The sequence below is a fragment of the Pistacia vera genome, unplaced genomic scaffold (assembly GCF_008641045.1).
Source record: "Pistacia vera cultivar Batoury unplaced genomic scaffold, PisVer_v2 Contig644, whole genome shotgun sequence".
NCBI lineage: Eukaryota > Viridiplantae > Streptophyta > Magnoliopsida > Sapindales > Anacardiaceae > Pistacia > Pistacia vera.
In genome coordinates, this window is record NW_022196495.1 from 64,986 (window position 1) to 73,213 (window position 8,228).

Genomic DNA, 8,228 nt, shown 5'->3' on the forward strand with positions numbered 1-8,228 from the left:
CATAGGTAGCAATTAGGATGGCAAGCATCTGCCCAAAATTTCTTGAGAAGGTTTAGCTTTAAATAGGAAAGTTTAGGCCACATTGAGAAGGTGGTGATGTTTTCACTCGATTACTGCAAATTTGTTGTGGAGTGGAAACACAACTAGTTTGATGAATGATTCTTTTATCTAAATAAAAAATTTTCTTATAAATTTAAGGCAATTATCACTATGAAGAATTTTGACTTTTAAGGTCTCAACAAAATTGATGAATGTGGTTATGTATTTAGGATTGTCTAATGTATGATGCGTCATGTAAATCGAGTGTAATCATCAACGATGGTAATAAAATATCGTGCCCCATTGAGTACAAGAATCTCGTACCCTCCCCAAATAAGTATACAATGAACTCAATGGAAATTAAAAACGAGTCTGATTCGCTAAAAGGCAAACTAAACATTTAGAAACATCACAAAACTTTATGTTACCAACATGATTAGCCACAGAGTTAAGACTAATTCCCATTAAGCAGTGTCATAAGGTTATGAGCTGAGAGGTGTTGTTGCATTGGCATCTACATGTTTGACTTTGGAGGAAAGTGCTTGTGCTTTCGCTCATCAAATTGACCACATGCATAATTCATCTTTCCAGCCACAATAAACACATTTAAGATATGCTCGACATGTCTCTGAAGTCTGCCCAAGCTTGTCATATATTCCACAATTCAAGTGAGGATTTTTAGGGATCTTCCTGAGTTGTATTCTATAGCAAAGGCTGTAGGTTAAGGCAATAGCACACTTCTCTTTGATACTTCTTGTTTTTTTGTCTTTGAGAATGTGAGAATGAACTTTGTTGATGGTAAGAAGTGTCCTCGAACACTAGTGTAGGCTTCATTAAGCCCTATGAGGAACTTCATGGTCTTTTGACTTTGTTGGAACTACAAATATTTCAAGATGTCGCAAGTGCAGCTTGGAATAGAATCTCAAGGCTGTTTAGTTTTGTATTATAAGCACCAATGGTCATTGTTGACTCAAGCATACTTTTACTTTTATTTTGATGATAACAAACTAAGCATATTTGCTAATGACTACTACTTAAGTATGGACTTAGATAGCAAGAATTTCTCAATGCACTCAAAGAAATATTAAAGAGGGAAAACGAACAACTTGAATTTGGAACATTGGAGAATACAAGAAAGCCTAGTCTAGATATATTTCCTTGTAATCGATTTTAACTGTAAAAGTATTGAGTCTTGGTGAGAAAAGTAACTTTCATGTGAAAGTTCTCAAAAACTTGTTTTTGGATTTTTCAAATCTAGGCCAAAATGTCACTTTTCCAAACATAGGGGTTACATTAAAAGTTTCCAAGTTTTAAATCTTCACAGTTTAACTCATTTGGTCAATCGATTTTTGATTGTAGTCTAAAATGTCATATTACAAAGGTTGTCGAGTGGTTTTAAATTAATATTTTTTAAAGTTTTAAAATCTGCAGTTTACGACATTAGTCAACAGAATATGTTGTCGAATGGTTTTCCTATTCAAACAGAAGCATTGCAAAATACTTTGTCAATAGGTCGATCGAATAGTCCATTGGGACGATTGAATGCGCCATTAAACGTAATGCCAGTTGGAGATATGACGACTAGTAACACATCAACGCTACATCAGCAATAAGAGACCATTAGTTTGACCTAATGACGTGAACTAGAAAATTCAATTTCCAGCATAATGGCCATTTTTTTTAGGATTTTCTACATAAACCCACAAATCATATTTAATAAACTTTTGGCAATCTAAACTGACAAAAAATTCACACCAAAGGCATTTAATCAATTTTAAGAGCTCTCTCTTTCTAATTCAACCCTTGCTACACATAGCACTTATAATCTTTGTAGATTGGGTTTTCTTGGGCTAAACACATGCTTACACACTTTAGTTAGAGAGTTTTCATTGTTGTATTAAATCAATCTCAAATTCTAAATAGTGGATCTCACTCTGGGGGGGTTTAGGCATTTTTAATGAGAGAAAAGTAAGTCATAGTGTTTGATAGCACCTAGAGGAAAACTATTTGTATTGGATTTGTTTGCTTGAGTGATCAACCAAGAGAGATACCGAAATATTCTAAGAGGAATAGCTTTTGGAGACATAGGTTGGGATTGGCCTGAATCACACTTACTTTCCAAATCCTCTGTACCTAACTTTTAAAAGGTAAACTTACCTCCATAAACAAAACCAAATCAAAACTATTAAAACCAGACAAAGCAAGAAAGCTCGTAGCCCAACTATAAACACGAAGGGAAGAAATGAAATGGATGTTGTAANAATTGGAATTTGGAAAATTGGAAATATGAATCGAAAATTGCAAAAACTAATAAAAATTAAAATAAGAGCAAATTGATAACAAAAAAATTAAGAGAATAAATGAATAATTGAGAGAATAGAGATTAGAGAATATGAGAGAATGAGAGAATTTGAGTTGTGAGAAAAATATGAGAGTTTAGGGCCAATTTATAGAAAAAAAAAATGGGAAAAAAAATGATGAAAAAGACCCCTCCAACGGCTATAAAACGGCTATATTTCAAGGGTAAAAGTGTAATTAAAAAAAATAAATAAATTTTACATTTTTTTTAAATTTTTTTTTTGCCAACCCGCGAGGCCAACCCACGGGTTGGCACACCCAACCCGCCTGCAACCCGTCGGGTTGCGGTCCTCCTGCAGAGAGGACAAAATAGCAACCCGCGGGCCGACGGGTTGCCATTTTGCAACCCGGCCCGCCCGGGGGTTGCTGGCGGGTTGGGCTCAATGGCGGGCCGGTTGAACCCTCTTCATTACGGGCTGGGTTAGGGTTGACCCGCCTAACCCAGCCCATTTTTTCCACCTCTGTTGATGAGGCGCAAGCCATGATTGCTAAAGTGACTGGAGAGGAGATTAAGGAGACCATATTTGAGATGAGCAAGGATATGGCCCCGAGTCCAAATGGGTTTGGTGCATTACTCTTTCAAAAAGCTTGGGGTATTGTGGGGAATGATGTAATTGAGATTATCCAACACTTCTTTCAATTGGGTAAGTTACTAATGGAGTTGAATTGTACCGTCATTGCTTTAGTTCCCAAATGTAAGAATCCATCTTCATATAGTGACTTTTGGCCTATATCTTGTTGTAACACGATCTACAAGTGAATTTCCAAGATAATGGCAAATAGAATCAATGGGGTATTGCCCAAATTTATAAACAAAGCCCAAGTTGCCTTTGTATGTGGGAGGAAAATAGTGGACAATGTGCTTCCTAGTCAAGAATTGCTCCACCACTATGATAAAGTTTCAGCCAAGTTAAAGAGATGTGCCATAAAAGTCGACCTTATGAAGGCTTACAACTCGGTTAGATGGGAATTTATCTTACAAGTTCTTAAGTTGTTCAGGTTTCCCGATATTTTCATTAGGTGGGTAGGAGAGTGCATGAAAACTCCTAGATTCTTGGTTGCTATTAATGAAGAGTTGGCGGGCTTCTTTGAAGGATCTAAAAGGCTTAGGCAAGGAGATCTCATTTCTCCCTGTCTCTTTGTGGTCTCTATGGAAGTCCTTTCAAGGCTACTAGTCAAGGTGGCAACCAAGCATGATTTCAAGCACCACTAGAGATGCAAGAATTTCAATCTAACCCATCTTTGTTTTGCAGTTGATCTTATGTTATTTTGCCATACCAACAAGATGTCTACCACTCACTTGAAGAATGCCTTGGAGATTTTCACGAGTTGGGCCGATCTTAGAGCAAAGCCCTCCAAGAGAAATATCTTCTTTCCCATAATCAAAGACAATGAGAAGAATGAGCTCTTACATGTGTTCGGGTTTGAAGAGGGCAATCTTCCAATGAAGTACTTAGGCGTTCCCCTAATTACTAAGAAGCTAAGGTACGCTGAGTGTAAGCCGTTGGAGGATAAGATCTTGGCAAGGATCAACTATTGAAAGAATAAATTTCTCTCCTATGCGGGTAGGATTATTCTTATCAAAGCGGTCCTTTCGAGTATTAAAGGGTATTGGTTCCATCTTTATCCTTCCATCTCCATCTTCATCCTTTCCTTTGGTCGAGACTGGACATGAAAAAAAACAAAGCTAAGGTTAGTTGGGAGGATGTAAGTGAACCGAGAGAGGAAGGGGGTTTGGGAATTATAAGAAGCAGAGATTGGAACAAAGTGGCAATGATGAGACATCTTTGGAATGTAATTCAAAGTCATAGTGCTTCCAGTTGGGTTAATTGGGTTAAGGAATTCTATTTAGGCCAAAAAAAGTATTTGGGAAGTGTCATCTCCGGCTAATGTGTCATGGCCTTGGAGGAGTATTTTGAAACTTAGAGATGTGGCAATGGACAAAATCCATTATGTTATTGGCAATAGAGATCATACCTTTTTACGGCATGATAATTAGCATCCTAAAGGTCTCATTATTGAGAGATATGGAAATAGCATTGTTTATGACTCGGGTCTATCAAGATATGCATGGGTAAGTTAGGTTTGGGATGGGACGAATTGGAATTTGCCGTCGACAAACTCCACCACACTCCTTGAAGCCAAGAACTCGGTGACTCCCTCCCCTATGAGTAATAAAGACAAGGTTATTTGGATACCTAATCCTTCAGGTTTGTTTAGCATCAAATCGACTTGGGAAACTTGCAGAGTGCAAAACAAAAGTGGATTGGCACCATATTATTTGGCATCAAAAGGCAATTCCGAGACATTCCTTCATCTTGTGGTTGGCTATAAGGAAACGCCTACAAACCAAAGACAAGCTAGTTAGTTATGGAGTTACTTCCAATGGGACTTGTTGCTTTTGTAACTGGCATGTAGAAACTCTTGACCACCTTCTCTTCTCTTGCTCGTTCACTAGACGTTTGGATCCGCTTGATGGGCATCTGTTCTTTGGGTTATTTCACTCTGCCTTAGAAAGAGTATATAAAAAACATCACTACTAAATGGAACTCCAAGAAGCTCAAGCATGCTATTGGTAAGTTATGCTTGGGGGCCACCGTGTACTACATTTGGAGGGAACGGAACAATACACTTTGGGAGAGAGAGTCAAAATGCCACTTCTTTGTTTACCCTCATCAAGAATGTGGTTAGAGAAAGAGCAATGGATCTCACGAAAATGAAGAAAACCACTAACATCTCTCGGCTTGCTCAATACTTTGGTCTCCCTTGGTGCATCTTCAAAGTCCAATGACTTCCATTACTTTACAGGTTGTAGAACTTGATTTAGGTTGGTTGGTTTGGTACGACCTTTATACATCCGATAGTGAATCTTCTACTTGCACAGGATTTAGTGTTTTCTTTTTGGTGTAGTTTGCATTGTGATTGATTGATTCGTTCAAGCAGTGTTGTTTGTTTTGGAAAGCCTCGATCGAGGGCGGGTTTTAATTGTCTTCTCTTGTGTTGGTTGTTTTTTCTATGAACAATGTCTAATCGAGGGGCTGGTTCAACTGCGGATATTGAGGCATTCTTGATTGACTCTAATCGGTCGTCATAAGCACTATATGACTACATAAAGTACCAACAAAGAAATTTAGGTTGTACCGCATTCATAGTTGTGGATAGAACCCAGACCAGAAGCTAAGATGAGCTTCCCAAAGTCTTCCAAGTTGCCTGATGCCCAAGCTTCAAGTCTTGAAATAACCAAATATTTGAAAAAACCTGATAATGCACAAAACCATGATAATAATTTCCAAGAGAGTTTTAGAAAGCATGCAAAGGAAGCAATGCCTTTTATAACCCGCATATTCCCTGAGAAATAATGCTCTACTCTTTTAGCTGGAATAGGCTCTAGTTTGCACTGCAGAGAAATGATACCAATCAATTAGGAAAAAGTAAAGGAAAAGAAAATTTGAGGATTTCAAATTGCTGTCATGAATTCAATTATAATTTTTGTCTTATTTTACCTTGTTCGATTAGAGAAAAACTATCTGGTTCATCAAAAAATTATGAATCACTATACCCGCAAAAATCACAAAGAGCTTTCAGCTTCATTTACATCCTAGAAAATCTGTTAATCTGGTGGCATTTTGACGCACTAGCTTATGTTTAAATATAAAATAAATTAGTCTCTTTAATAATAACAGAAATTTGACTACAAATTGACAAGGAAAATTGCTACCACGGGGATTGATTTGATTGGCATGGTGGCCTTATACATTCCAATTTATAAACTGATAGGAAACCAGAACTTCCCACACTCAATTCAAATAAACAATTCAAAGAACAAGGAGTTTATGATTAATTCAGCTATATTTATCTAATAATGAAAGGAAAATAAAAGTCGTAAGAACAAGTGAAAAAGAAGACGACAAAAGAAAATAAAGGATAGTCGAGCAATTCAAGGAGCTAGAGACCTCCCAACCAAAATTTCACTTGCCTAAGTTTATACCCAGCTAATCACAATATTCTCATGGCTGTTGCCACGTAGCTTTACTAACAAACTCTTAAATAGCCTAATACTAATAATCCCATATTTACCCTTCTTGTAAACAAGAGTGACAGGTGCTCTATCATAAACTTTTTCAGGCCATATTGGATGCTCCCATGTAAGACACAGGAAGACCTGCCAGGGCCCAGAACTGCATACTTTCTATGGCAATGTGAACAAACAGAGAAAAGAAAGATATTTCTGAATAATGCTCACACTTTTCATTCATTAACATATAGCTTTATACACAAATCTGTTAAGCTCTCTAATTACTGACTAACTAATAAGTAACCAACCAGCTAACTAAAACTATCTCTTAACAGCTTAACAAATAAGCTAAAATAAGTTTGATGTTGAATTACATAAATAACCCTTCCAAACTTAATTCCTATATCCCTCCCTCAAGTTGGAGCTAGGTGACAATCACTTAAGCCCAACTTGGACAAGAAATACGTAAACTGAGGAGCAGCAAGAGGTTTAGTGAAGAAATCAGCGAGTTGCTGTGAAGAGGGAATGTGCTGGGGAGTGATAAAGCCTGCCTTAAACTGATCTCGAACCACATGACAGTCAATTTCCAAGTGCTTAGTGCGCTCATGGAAAACTGGATTGGCGATGATGTGTAGGGCAATGCGATTATCACACCAAAGAGTGATAGAAGTGAAAAAGGAATCAACAAGTCTTGAAGCAAATATAAAATCCATTGCAACTCACAGACTATGGCTGCCATACTCTTGTACTCAGCCTCTGCAAAAGACTTAGAAACTATAGTTTGTTTCTTTGTCTTCCAAGAAATAAGAGAAGAGCCAAGGAACACACAATAGCCAGTGCAAGATCTTCGGGAATCAGGGCAAGAAGCCCAATCAGCATCGCAATAAGTTGTGACAGTAAAGGAAGAATGAGCTAGGAAAAATAAGCCTTTCGAAGGACATCCCTTTAGATACCGCAGAATGTATAAAGCAGCATCCCAATGTTCTTGGCAAGGAGAATTGACAAACTGACTTAGTTGCTGAACAGCAAAGCTAATGTCAGGTTTTATCAAATTAAGATACAATAATCTGCCAATTAATCTCTTATATTGATCAGGAGAAGATAAGAGATTGGAAGATTCTGAACTAAGCTTGTAGCCCTTAAGAAAAGGAGTAGAAACAGGCTTTGCACCAGCCAAACCTGTCTTCAAGGATGTCCAAAATGTATTTCCGTTGATTGATAAAAGTACCCTCTGAAGAGCGAGCTATTTCTATCCCAAGGAAGTATTTGGCATATCCTAAGTCTTTGATAGTAAAAACAGAATGTAGATAAGCCTTAATTGCTGCAATATTGCTTTCATAAGGTCCCATTACTAAAACATCATCAACATAGACAATTAAAGCCAAGAAATTATTGGCAGAAGGTGTAGTAAATAGACAATGATCATGTTTGGACTGAACAAAACCATAGGCCAGTAATTTAGTGCAGAACTCATAATTCCACTGTTTGGAAGCCTATTTCAGACCATATAATGACTTTCTGAGCTTGCAAACCTCTCCATTTTGTGCCTTAGAATAACTATCAAGGGGAAAAAGGATAGACTTCTTCATCCAAGTAGCCATGTAAGAAGGTATTGTTAATGTCTAATTAATGTAGTGGCCAAGAATAGGCAATAGCAATGGCTAAGAAAACTCTAACTGTAACAAGCTTGGCAACAGGAGAAAAACTTTCCAAATAATCCACCCATAAATTTGATTGTGACCCTTGACCACTAGCATGGCCTTGTATCTATCTACACTCCCATCTGGTTTAAGTTTAATTTTATAAACCCATTTCG